We start from the raw sequence: 13955 nt of genomic DNA on the forward strand, positions 1-13955 counted from the left end.
TATTAATTCAGAGTAACTCCCCCTGTGCCCCCTGTGCAGTAGAGCCATCAGTATCTCTCACAGAGCCAAGAGACTGGCATCTTTCAGGAAATTAGAGAAATAAAAATACCTAGAATGAAATTAAGGTCATTTAACCTCAAAAAGGCCCTCTCCAGTTCATGCTGAGCAATGAGGCACAGCTCTGCTAGAAAACCTGCTGGAGTGCTGAACTGGGGACAGCTGATACCTGATGGGTGTCTGTCAACATGAGAGATGATTCTCCCACCTAAAGATAGGTCAGTATCCTAAATGTGAAGGAAACAACATCAATTCTGTAAGGTAATGATCAGTGGCAGCTGTAATGTCCACTGAACTAACTGCGAGCCAGAAAAATTCCCAAAATAATTATGAAGTGAGAGAGCTTGAGAGAGCTCTGCACCATGAAAGACAAATTTTCTTGAATGTGGGAGCTGGACTGGTTGAGATTACCCAGACTAGCTTGGAACGACTTTCAAAAAAATTTTGAAATCCATCTTTTGATTTATTTCATTCAGTTTTCAGAACTGAGACCTGCAGTATTCATTGCCTACCAAAAACTAGTGGGTCACACTCAGTCCTCCTGAAGTGCTGAATCACAACCAAACTGGAACTCTATAAGCACAGGCATTAGAGATGCCATGGAGGGCAGCCACCCTCAAGGGCTGGTTAGTGTAACACAGGATCCATGACACCTACCTGTTTCTGGAGCTGGGAAGGGAGACCAAACAGGATGTCCTGAAGCACCACAGGTGGCACTGGTTGCCCCCGTTGAGCTGCTCTGCTTCCTTTGCATCCTTATTTCAACCTGTTTCCAGTTACTGTCCTGATGAGCATCCACCTAAACATACCTGGGGCCTTCCTCAGAAAGCTGCTGGAGCTACTTTGTCAGGATAAACAAATAATTGGGTAAAGAAATGAAGAAACTGCTCACCTGACACCTTCACAGGCCACACAAGGGAACATGTGAGTGGAGAAAAAGTGCTTGAGCTGTGGTTTCATCTGGTTCTGAGCCACCCTGACAGCTCGCTCTTCCCTGCTGTCCTTTCTCCTGTTTCCAACTGCACGATGGCTCTCCCTCCTTTCCTCCTGGCTCCAGACTCTCTGGTTCCTCCTGGAAGACAGTTCCAAATTGTCCACTCCTTTCTCTCCTTTCTGGTGGATAAACTGTCTTGGGTGGGGGAAGTGTTGCTATGGTTGGTGTAACATATGCATCAGAAAGATGGTTGAGAGCAAAAAGGGGACTGGTAAATGGGAATACTGCCCTCATCCATCCCAGCAGCAAAGAGCTGTTAAATTGACTCAGACTGCCATATGAAAACCCATCAATGATAAATGTCCACACCAGGGGGTATGAATGTGTCCCTGTGAGTTTTCCTTAGCACTCAGAGCATCTTTGTGAATAGCCAAGTGCTAAAACAGCCATAAGCCCTAAAAAAATCAATTAAGAAAATATTAACAAAGGTTGAAACACTTAGTGCTTCCCTCTATCATAATCTGTTTTTAACTAAGATAGAGAAGAGGTCCTGTTTGGAGAGACATGAATTAACCTTCATGGTGTAAGACATTCCTCTTGCCAGATGATCAGGCTTTTCTTCTCTTCCTCATCTACTCCTTAATAGCACTCTTTGGCAACACTTAGACATGAATTGCCAAGCTACTGCACTGAGTAGCAAAATGACTACACATGCAATGGACTGCTCAGTGAGACTGGTCATCTCTTTTTCTGCTAATTTTATTTATTACAGCAGTTTCTTTATCTTTATTCCTTTCATGCATTTTTAAATCCATGGGAGATGTTTACTTTTGCAGAACCATGGAGCACAGTGTGTATATATATGTTTTTATATGAGATGTGAAATGATGAGCTAGGTAACACCCTGTGTATTTGGGCAGCAGGTTGATGTTCAGTTTGTTTAATTAGGTTAAGCAATACATTGCCTAAACTATGTCTGTGCTTTGTCCCAAAGTCTACACTTGTATCACTTCAAGGACTAATGGAAATATTGCATTGGTTGCAGTGCTGTGAGACTGTAGAACATCATTTGCCATATGAATAATTTTAAAATGTTATAGTATGTCTGCAAATGCCCCAGGGAAATAGGAAACCAGAATGATTCCCATACAGCAGCTACGTAAACTGTAATTCAGAGAAGGTGTATGACCAATATCTCTACAGGGTGTAGATTTTGTCCTCAACCCATGCTGTAAATCCTGATATGCCTGCACACACCATCCCCAGAATACAGGATCACAGGATGGGATCACAGGAGAACTGAGCAAGGGCCTCTGGGTGGGCTCCAGTTCAACCTCCTGCTCAGAGGAGAATGATCCATGAGTGCAGACCAGGTTGCTCAGGGCTTGGTCTAGCCAGGCTTTGAAAATCTGCCAGGACAGAGATCACACAGACTCTCTGAGCAGGTTGTTCTAATGCTGGGCTGTCCTCATAATTGAGATTTTTTAAATTTTTTTTTTTTAATGTCTGAGACATACAGGGGGCAATAAATCTGAACCCTGTGAAGACCTAAACTAAACAAAATATTTCTTGTACCTATACACTCTACCAGTCTCTGATATCCAGAGTTAAAACTCCCAAGATTCTGTTGATTTTGTTGGAATATTTGTACACTGGGGAGAAAAGTCTGGGCTGGTAAATCTGGAGAGAGGGTCTCTGCATGCAGAGAAGGAGCAGAAGTTGTGTTAGTGCAGCAAATACCTGGACCACATGAAGCCCTGTGAAAGGATATATACCTCATAACCCCCCAAAAAAACCCCATTTTGGCATTGTTGCACCCCAGAACATCAGGCTGTTGTGCCTCTGGAGTTGTTTTATGAGCCTGAACACTGGCTGAGCCGGGAGCTGATCCCACCCAACGGCAGCAGCATGGTAGGAGGAGGAAAAAATGTCTCTGTAAAGGAGCACTATGAGCCAAAAGCACAGACTTTTGCTAGGCTTCAGTAAGCAGCTAAGAGCACTTTTACACTTCAGTGCTTTGGGAAAGCTTATCTACAATAACCATCCTGAGTATAATTCAGTGTGTAAACAGCCTCACCCTGCCCTGGCGGATCTCTGGGTGGGTTAATCATAAACACAGGCAGAATCCCTATGGCAGCCAAAGGATGAAGGCTGGAGTGTCTAGCATGTGTGGGATGAGTTGCTGAAGGTCAGCTTGACAGCAGACAACAGGAAGGTGTAGGAGATGGAAGGAAAAAAGCCCAGGTAATGTCTTTTCTTGGCAGTGAAAATGTCAGACATCTGCAGTTAGAAAAAATAAGATTTAGGAATACCTAGAGACCTAGAATTTCAACATTAAGGTGCTTGCATGGGGGTTTCATTTAAGTCAGCAAGTTTTTTATTATTATTTCTTTGGTTTGAAAGTCTTCAAGGGAAGACCATGAATTCTACTGAACTAGAGATGGGAGATGAATGTCTCTGGCAAGCATAATTTCTTGCGTCTTTAGGTCTTTTATTTCTTGTCCACAGTTTTCTAGAATTTTAGTGTCCTCAGGATCACTCTGGTTGACACTTGGTGTGCATTGACCAGCAGTGCAAAAGAACAGAAATCCCTTGGAGCACTCTGGTCCAGGGATGTGGGGCTTGATTGTGTAAGAGTGGTGTCTGTGTCTGCATCAGCTGGCTTAACATAGCTGGCATCTCCCCCTGTAGTTTTGGGATTCTGCACTGAAGAAGTACTCAGAAACAGCATTTCTGTGTTTCATAGGTGGATATATAGGTATGTATCATGTATACATGTATGCATCAGTTTATCCATTGAGATAAACTTTTCATAACTTTTCATTGCTTTTCATTGCAATAGGATGCATCTAAAGGCAAAATATGACACCTAAATCTTTCAATACTCAGGTGCAGCAGCTGGAAATAATCTTACTTTAGTGAAATTGATCTAATTCATGAGCTGGGGATTAGCTCTAGTTTTTAAGTCCTTCTTTTTCATGAGGAAAGGTTACTGGCTTTTTGCTGAGAGAGAACAGAGGAATATGTGGGTGTTTGTGTCTTTGAGAATATGCAAATATATATATGCATCTACCATGTTCATTCATATGTTTCTATATTTCTGTTAACAGTAAGATTATTTAAATAGGATATCCTGCTTGTAGCATATATTCTTGTTTCTACCTTCTTTTGCAGTAGAGCTGAATGTGGATCTAGAAAACAAATTTTGCCTTGGCTGTAGGAGAACAAACCCAGAATTTTTCATGGATTTTTTAGCATTTCTATGGAGTCAGAGATGTGGAACTGAGACCAAATCTTGGCCAAAATTCTTAGAGAATTTGCCTTAGAGAATTCTTAGAGAATTTTATATAGTTTATATAAATAGCAAATAAATGGTAATGATTAAATAAATTTAACACAGTGACAAACTTTAATTTCTGCCTCACCTTAAATTCTAAGACAACTACACAAGGGTTTTTTTGTGTGTAAAGAGAAAGTCATGTTTTGCTTTAATGGTTTGCTTCCTTTGTTGAAACAGTCTAAGAATATCTACCTAAAACTAAACTAGCATTAGCTCTGGTAAGATTTATATCAATTTTTCAATTTCTTCTGCTGAAATGTATTTGTTCTGCTGAGATGTATATATGTGATTTTGGAGTCCAAGTCATTTAATATTCTGTAGGACTGATCCTGCAGAAAAGGGATATCTCCATCAGAGAAGAAAGAATTTCTATTTATTATCACATAGATATTTCTTCTGCATTACTGTGGAATAGCTTTAAAGTTAACAAAAGGGCTTGTCACAGAAGAAAGGCAAGAGGAGGCTGGGTGGCATTATTTGGATTAATTTTAGGTATTATTTTTTATGCAGGTTGCTTGATGTCTTTGAGGGAAGTATTCCTCCTTAAAACAATTCACAAACCCTTGTGGCTAAATGCTCTCTGGAAAAGCTTGTCTGTCTCCACTGGTCTGCTAGAAGGATCCTGCCTGCTAATATGCAGTGGGACCAAACCCTGGCTCCCTCCCTCATTCCCAGCAAGGGTGAACATAGTGGGGGCCTTTATTTCAAGTTTGGAGCTTTATTTCTGTTCACTACAGCTCAGCAGCTCTGTTAGGGACTGCAGCACAAGGAAAAGCAAAGCAGTTGTGCTAGGCATGAAAAGGTTTTGAAATAGTGGATATGGAAAATTACTTCAGGGGTATATTGCTTTCCTCTTTGAGTCACACAATTACCCTCAGAAAGTTTGCAGCCAAGACAGAGCTGCAGCTGTGTCACCTGAGGGGAGGGATGTCATCCAGAGGGGCAGGCTTGGGGAGTGGGTCTGTGTGAGCTTCATGAAGTTCAGCAAAGCCAAGTGCAAGGTCCTGTGCATGGGTTGGGGCAATCCCCAATATCAGAATTGCAGAATGAGTGGGTTGAGAGCAGCCTTGAGGAGAAAGACTTAGAGATCCTGGTTGGTGAAATATGAGACATGAGCTGGCAATGTCCAGAAAGCCAAGCATGTCCTGGGCTGCATCAAAGGAAACATGGCCAGCAGGTGATTCCCTCCTCTGCTGTGCTCTCATGAGAGCCCACCTGGAGCTCCTGCCCCCACTGTGCCCAGCTCTGAATCTTCAACATAAGAAAGGCTCTTGGAGAGGGCCCAGAGGAGGCCATGACAGGGATGGTGGCTGGAGCACCTCCCCTGTGAGGAAAAGCTGAGAGAGTTGAGGTTATTCAGCCTGCAGAAGAGAAAGGTCAAGGCAGACCTTATTGCAGCCTCTCATTATACAGAGAGCATTTACAGAAAAACAGAGAAAGACTTTTTACCAGGGCCTGTAGTGGCTGGACAAGGGGCAATGGTTTTAAACTGGAAGTCAGTAGGTTTAAGTTGGACATAAGGAAGAATTCTTTGGATGAGGGCAGTGATACACTGGAGCAGGTTGTCCAGAGGAGCTGTGGATACCTCAGCCTGGGAAGTGCTCAAGACCAGGTTGGATAGGGCTTGGAGAAACCTGGTTGGGAGAAAAATGTCCCTGTCTGTGGTGGAGGAGTTGGGCTGAACAATATTCAAAGTTCCCTTTCAACCCAAACCAATCTACTGTTCTGTGATTCTGTGAATAGAAGATTAATTATTCCTCTGTATGTTTATATACAAAGAGGCATATTAATAATTCCTCCAGCAATCTTTCTTCATATAATAATCTGTATCTTCTTTCATGTTTGTTTGCTTTTCTTCTTTATTAAATAGTCCTGGTAAAATATGAATGAAATTTGATGCAGACCTGATTCCTCACAGGAGGATCAATTTTTATGTGGAGAGAGGCTCCTTGCTGGACTGCATGGACAGGTATTTTTGACCAGCCATTTCCATCTCTGACACTAAAAGGCTTGTGACAATTGCAGTAACCTGGCTGCTTCCAAACATCTTGAGAAATATTGCAGTAACCAAAAGAACTTGGTTCAACCCAATGTGCTTATTTTTGATAAGGTGTGACTCATACCCCAAACAGCAAACTCCTTTGAGTTCCACCCTGTGAAGGGAGGATGCTCTCAAGGACATTGATGAGATGGGAATATTGACATAAGGATGTTACTGTAGGCATTAGCAGTGTTCTAGACATTTTATACAGCCTTTATTTGAGCAGCTTCCCTCTAGCAACAGAGAAACAAAGGAGTAATACCGATAAACAATGTTATATTGATGGCTGTGCTAAAAGGTGAGAGAGAAGATATTTGTCCAGAACTTTCAGGACCTCTCTTTTGGAAGATAAATTTTTGAATTAAAAAATCCTGTCTTTGAATTAAAGGGTGATTCTGTAGAAAATTTGGACTGGTCACACACTTTCTTTTTACAAGTTTGGATTTTCTGGTAGCAAATGGAACCTGAGTTGCTGCAGCACCAGAGGAGACACATTTCTAGTCCAGTTTAAAGGCATTTTGCAGCATCACTGCAAGGCACATAGTCCTGGTTTCAGCTGGGATACAGTTAGTAGCTGGGACAGTGTTGCAAGATTAGGATTTAGGATTGAGAATAATGATGGTAACACACTGATTTAGTTGCTCTTCAGAAGTATTTACACTCTGTCAAGGACTTTTCAGCTTCTCACACTGCCCTGCCAGTGAAGAGTCTGGAGGTGCACAAAAACTTGTGAATGGACACACTGGGACAGTTGACCCCAGCTGATGCAAGGGATATTCCATATACCATATGTATCCAAGGGATATTCCATAGCATATGGCGTCATGCCTGGGGGAATTGACTGCAGGTGGTGACCTGATGCTCAGGGACTGGCTGGGCAGCAGTCAGTGAGTGGTGAGCAAACTGCATTCTGTATGTAATAGTAATATATTATTATTATTATTATTATTATTATTATTATTATTATTATTATTATTATTATTATTATTATTATTATTATTTCTTCCCCTTCATTTTTGTCCTATTTAACTTCTTTATCTCAACAAAAGAATTTTCCCTTTTTTCCCCTGTTCTCTCCCCACTCCACTGAGGGGCAGTGAGTGAATGGCTGTGTGGTGCTCAGCTGCCTGCCAGGGTGACCCAGACCCCAGTGTAGTGTGGCACTGATCAGCACTGCCAGAGGTTGCTGCTGGGTGGCAGCAGCCCTGTGTCCCACTCAGAGCCTTTGGAGGCTCCCTGGGATTTCCACAGGCAATTATCCTCACACTCTGTAAGTAATTGTTCAAGGTGTTATTGTTTTTCTGTCTTATGACTGGTTCAGGGCTGGAGAATAAAGGAGTTCAATTGGCCTGGCAGGGCACAGGCTGTCCATAGTGCAAATCAAGTCACCTTGCAATGATTGCTATCTGGACCAGAGCACAATTACTGCAGCAGCTATTCCATAAAATACTCCCTTTAAATTTTATATCTATAGAAATGCTGAAGGCAGCATTCACTCTTCTGGTTTTCAAAAGATATGTCTGTTGTGAAGATAATCCTCTAAAATCATGCTGAAGATTAATTTGAAAGTTTTGCAGAACAGGAGGTCATTCTGGAATATGTGACTGGTAAACTCTTGCATTTTACAGCTCCACTGAGCCAGAAATAAGAGTCCTTTGCATTTTAAGATAAGTGAGATACTCATCCTGTTTCAAGAAATGTCAGAATAACAAGCTGCTTGCCTCTTTATCTAGGAGCATCTTTTACATTGGTCACTGATGGTCTTTTCTCTTATTTGGACTGGAACCGAAGTAGGAACAATAAGAATAGATTTATAATGGAAGAAGAGGTCTAAAAAGAAGAGATCTAATGCTGGCAGTGTGGGATCACAGGGACATAGGAAATGAAAAAGTGTTGTCAGGCTGTGGGCAGTGCAAAAATCCTAACTTTAATCTCACACATAGGCGTTTGTAAATAGAGAACTGTATTAAGTGCAGAATTGTCAGTAGCTTTTGGTAAAACTCTGGGAGGGCAATGTACATTCCTTACCCTCCACATTTGCCCACCAGGACCCCTGCTACTGGGTGTCTGGACTTGGTAAGGTGAGCTACCTTACTGAGGTAACCTTTCTGAGGCTGCAATAAAGGAGCTGCTCTGTGCCAGGTGCAGTGACTTCAGAGCTGCTTTGTGCTCACAGCTTTTTGTTTATGGAAACCAAGCTGCTTGTCTTCCTGAGCAGTGTTTGAACTTCATGTCTGCTTAGTAGAGAATCCCACTGAGTCTGGGGGATACACTGGGATGCTGAGCACTTCCCTCAGCAGTTTGGTTTTGTTCCTGTGTCAAAAAGGATTTATTTGGGATTAATACTTCCCTGCCCACTAGTCAGTGATTATATTCTAGTGCAGACAATCTACTGATAAAGCAGAAGCATCTTTGCAGATGTCACTGTCTAATTGACATTCTCAGTATATCTTGTGTCATTACTGGAGAGTGATGACCCAGAAGAAATCTTGGGGCTGTATTGGTGGGCTGTATTTTTTGGTCATGAGTCCTGATAGCTGTACTGGGCACAGGGCAGAGCCTTGTTTCCCCATCAGAGCATGTGAGAGTTCACAGAGCTGCTGCTGGCACTGACAGGGTTTGGTACAAAATAGGGCAGCCCTAAGTGTGTTTCATATCCATGGCCCAGGCAGCCTTCTATAACCAGGAATGCAAGGGAGGGAGAGGAGTCAAACCCCTGTGATTTAACTCATACCTTGACAAGAGACTGACCTCTGACTTGGGATTGACAACCACATCCAAAGCATACATAATATTGTGGGCCAAGTGCACCCAGGTGGGATTTATGATTCCTCTCCTTTTCTAGCTCCGCAATAATTTGCTGACAAATCTTGCTAATGGACTTTGGAAAGTCAAAGACTTGGTATATTGTGAGTACTGTAAAATAACAAGCCCTCTGGAGAGAGGTAGATTGCAGAGCTGAGCTGCAAAGCCTGGGCTGAATACTGAGATCTGGCCTGGCCTGGGAAGGGTTGAGCCAGTGCCTGTGAGAAATGGCTCAGCAAGGGATGCTTGTCTGCCAGGCTTCACAGAACAAGGCTTGCTCAGGAGCAGTTCCTGCCCCAGGCTTGTTTAACACTCACAGGGCTCTAAATCAGGTATCAACACTGACTATGGGCAGATCACAGACCCCTCCTGGCTGAGCTGGCACTGAGACTGCTCTGGGACTTGGCTGCTGAACAGGTTTCTTTTGCAGACCAGCACAGCCCTGACTCTGTCACTGATGCTTCATTACTTCTGCAGATGCTGAAGTTTTGATGGCTGCAGGAGCAGAACCAAGGGCATTAGCAGGGTCTGAGCCACTTTGTGCTGCCTGAGCCACACTGCAACACCTGCTGTACAAGCAGGGAGATGGAAGGGGAAGCAGGGGCACAGAAACCTGCAGGCAGCTGCTCACTTGCCTTGAGTGAAGCTGGAATTACAATTCAGGGCTCTTGAGTAGCACTCCCTCCACCCTTTTGTATGCCTTTATCTCCCTGAAATAAATTTTTTTAGTAAAGCAAGTGCTAAAAGATTGAGTTGAGGATGGTATCAGAACACTGAGCTCCCCCTGGGCAGGGCACTGAATGTGATACTTCACTTCCACAAGGACAAATTATATTTCTCAAATTTGAAATGTTTTCCTTTACATCAAAGCATCCATCTGTTCAATATTCAGGAAGAAATACATTCACTGAGTATTGTCCCACACCAGCCAGGTCTTGCAGAGGTTGGCAGGTTCTGACTCTCCATCCCTGTGTGGCCACCTTGCAACCTGCTCCCCAAAGCTGTAGGAAGCATTGGGGAAATGCTGTGGCCCTGTACAGCCTCTTCCATATCTGCACTCCTGGCCCTTGGCCAGCTTTGCAGCATCACTTACAAAAGCCAAATTCTACTCTTTATACTTGGCTCTATTAAACCTCTTTATTTCTTTTCAGCTGGATTATTAGTTAGATGATTCTGTATTGTTTTTGACATATGCATTCTTCCCTGAAAAATTAGAGAAATCCCATTTATAGGGCTACCCAGTCACTGAGAGAACACAGCAATTTATACCTGCTGAGTGGGCAGCCTATTTAATGTCTTTTTCTAACCAAGTATCACTTCCTCCAAAAGAGGTTGCTCCAATGCTTTGAGGACTCCCTGTCAGCAGACAATTTGTGCTTCTTGTTCTCTGACTTGCCACAAGATGCAGTCCCTGTTTATAGCTGCTTGCATTTGGCAGCAACACGCCCAGTTTGGTCCCATCTGGAGCCATAGAATGGTTTGGGTTGAAAGAGATCTTTAATGGTCATCTGCTCCCATGTCCTGCCATAGCAGGGACACCTTCAGCTAGATCTGGTTGCTCAGGCACCTCTCCAGCCTGTCCTTGAATGTAGAGATGGGGTCTCTCTCTTTGAATGTAGAGATGGGGCCTCTACCTCCTGTCTCAGTGGAACAAAGGGTGGCACCAGGTCCCTCAGGGTCTCAAAGGTGATTGAGAGCAATATTCTGCAACCAAACACAAAACATGTAAACATGTGGATCACTAAGTGCCCAGGGTAGTTGGGAGGAACCACTTTGTCCTCAGATGCAGCAGCCCATCTCTAGAAATGCCATGGTTTGATCAGAGCACTTTTCAAACCACTGAAGGCGGACACCCTTCCCATGGGACAGGTAAATCTTTTAAATCCATCAGCTAAAGAGACCACTCAAAGCTATACAGCATTATTGATATGGCAGGAATGAGGCTGGAAATAGACTTTGTATCTTGACTTTCTTCTCATCCCTTCTCAACCCTCCTTCCACTGGAGGCTGGACTTAGCCCAGGTCTGGTCTACTTTTTTTTATGACAGGAGAGGGGCTGAGTCAGTTTTTTAACATATTGACTTATTGAAAACCTCCCCTTATGTAAGCTTTCTATTTCTTGACACTCCTGACTTGCCAAGTATCCTAGAACTTGGTGCTGGGCACAGCCCCCACCTTGAATTATCAGGCAGCTCAGAGAAACACCCACTCTGTAAATACAAGGGAGTTTCTGTTCAGCCTCAGATTCATAAAATGAACATGCCAGAACTTTCTGTCCTTCTGTTCCTGTGGCACAGAGCAATCCATCAGGCACAGGGACTGCTGTCCTGTGGTGCCTGGCTGGTGAGTTGAGGCTCACAGCTGGTGCAGGGCTGTTCCTGCTGGGTGAGAGTGGGAGATGCAAAGCTGGACTTTGAGCATGGTGGGGAAAATATCATTTTAACAAGTATTGCTGAGGTTGGATTTACTAAGGAGGGGAGAAAAGATGCAAGAGTCAGGAAAGTGCTCCCCCTCAGGCAGTGAATTCTGATGTGCTTTGTGATCTGGGATGGGCAGCTGGTGAAGGCAGGGCTCCTGTGGGGCTCTTTGCTGCTGCTTTCCTGTATGAACACCACAGCTGGAAACTGCCCCCTTTATCTTCCACCAATTTTAATAGGATGCTGTTAACCCCCTGGTGACATTTCACTTTTGGCTACCACCACCCTGAAGCCTGTTCTCCCAAACACAGGGACAGTGCCCTTCATCCAGCACTTCCTGTGTGCCACAGCAACCACCAGGATTATTATGGTGACAAATTTCACTGTCTGTGATACAATGGCAGGTAAAGACCAGTACCCCACTGTGTTGGGGTCAGGGAATGGTCACAGAAACTCTCATAGAGTCTCACAGAGTCTCTGAAAGTCTCTGAGGAAGCCTTGAAGAGCTTTTAGTTTCACTAGCAAAGGGTGTGGAATGGAATTGTCAGTATTGTGCTCGTACAGATAGGAAGGATCACATGGTCTGATTTCTCTAATTTAATGTCCAGCTTCTACATGGCACCCATGGCTTTTCTAGTGAGTAGTAATAAATGGAAAGGGTAGTTTCTGGAAGAAGAATCTCCATTGCACCATGTTCTCTGCAAACATGGCTTGATTTCAGAGTGGGTACAGATACACACATGGAGCCTGCTTCTGCCTGACTTGTTGCACAGCAGTTCTGGAAACATAAACTTCAGAAAACATGGGCTGAAGTTGCACCTGGAACATGGTCCTTACAGCAACAAGAACAGGAGGTACCACCCTCCCAGCCTTTCCTTGCTGTTACAGTGCTCAGTTATAAAACAATCTGTGAGAGTTCTTGCCAGCCTTGCCAGTCTGGAGGCACACAGACTGAGGAGCAGTGTACATGTTTACAGCCACTCAAAAAAGCCCTGTTGGCAGCTCAAGGCAGGCATCCCATATGGCCTGAAGGCTGATTTACACCTCTTTACACACTGAATCTTAACTGTTAAACTTCATAAGCCTGAAAACATTTCCTATGGAAAATGAAGCAGTGAAGACATTCTTACTCTCTACTTTCTCCTTCAACAAAGTGTGAGAAAAGAAAAAAAAAGAAAAAGAAAATAATTAGGTCAGGGCAGCTGCTGAATGGTCACCTCAGCTTTTGCCACTCAAATGCTAATTAAGTCCTCAATGCAGAGCCACCATGTCCAGCTTAGCAAAGGGGATGCTATTGGATTGTTTCAGGGATTTTGGGAAGCTTTGCCCAGTCAGAAAAGAAGCTGTTTGAGACCTGGATGGTGTAGGGGGCTTGCAGCCTGCCAGAGAAGCTCTCTGCAGAGGTAAGCTGATTTTGGCTGCCTGACAGGATGTTGGTGAACAAAACTGATCATCCACTGAGTGTATTGGGTGCCGAGGACTCTCCCTGACAGCTTTCTCCTGCAGAGCTGCCAGTTCTGCATACTTGGCTGCAGAACCTAGGACAGGGTAGGGAAACCATTCTGTGCAGGTCACAAATCATTTCTCAGTTCAGCCCTGCGAGAGAATTTCTTTATTTTTTTTATTTTAGCAGACTGTGAGCAACTCCTCCACTGAAAGGGCTCCCTGATCTCTCCTGGTGTTTAGGATTCCATCTAGGAACAGGGTGCTTTAAAACCTCACTTTGGTGAAAGTGCTTTGGAATGGCTGTGCTGTGTGGGGTGTCCAGGGGACCACAGCATTCTGCTGTCAGCCCAGCCTGCCTGCACTGGGTGTGCTGTCATCTGCTATTACCCATGTTCCTGCTATTATCCATGTTCTAATTCCTTCCTTAGTGGAGCTCATACTTTCTAATGAGAAACTTATTGAGCCTTTTAAAGGAAGTAGATGGGAAAAGCAACAGTGTCTGCCTGTGGCATAGGCACACCATTACCCAAAACTGGGAAAGACAAGATAGATGAGAAAAAGTAAGAAAAGAAACTGAAGAGTATTCCCAGTAAAAGCCAGCACAAGAACTCAGGGCTAATTGCAAAATTCCGAAGGATAAATGAAAAAGAAAAGCATTAATTTTCTGCTCCAGTGGAGAAAAGGGAATTTTGCATATGCTTTTTAAAGATACAGGAGCATATGAGATATCTGAATTAATTACCATTTCTCTTTGAGTAGAGAAATCACTTCAGTCAAACAAGAGTGGGATGGATGCTGGTGAAGGGCAGGGCAGCTTCTGGACAGCTAGGCTGGAATCTTCTTGAACAGAAGAAGAGCAAATAAGCCTGACCTTCAGAGGCAGCCATCTCCCCACATTCCACTGAGAAAAAACAA

General features: G+C 43.7%; 1 long non-coding RNA gene across 1 annotated transcript in view; it reads right to left on the minus strand.

The window, feature by feature from the left end:
• The window catches only part of LOC136555558 (uncharacterized), a 29708-nt gene that overhangs the window by 11761 nt on the left and 3992 nt on the right, over positions 1-13955 (minus strand). Inside the window, exon 2 of the long non-coding RNA XR_010783506.1 lies at positions 950-1129. This is a non-coding gene — a long non-coding RNA (uncharacterized lncRNA). The remainder of the gene's footprint in view (positions 1-949; positions 1130-13955) is intronic.

This window comes from Molothrus aeneus, chromosome 1 (genome assembly GCF_037042795.1).
Source record: "Molothrus aeneus isolate 106 chromosome 1, BPBGC_Maene_1.0, whole genome shotgun sequence".
Taxonomy (NCBI): domain Eukaryota; kingdom Metazoa; phylum Chordata; class Aves; order Passeriformes; family Icteridae; genus Molothrus; species Molothrus aeneus.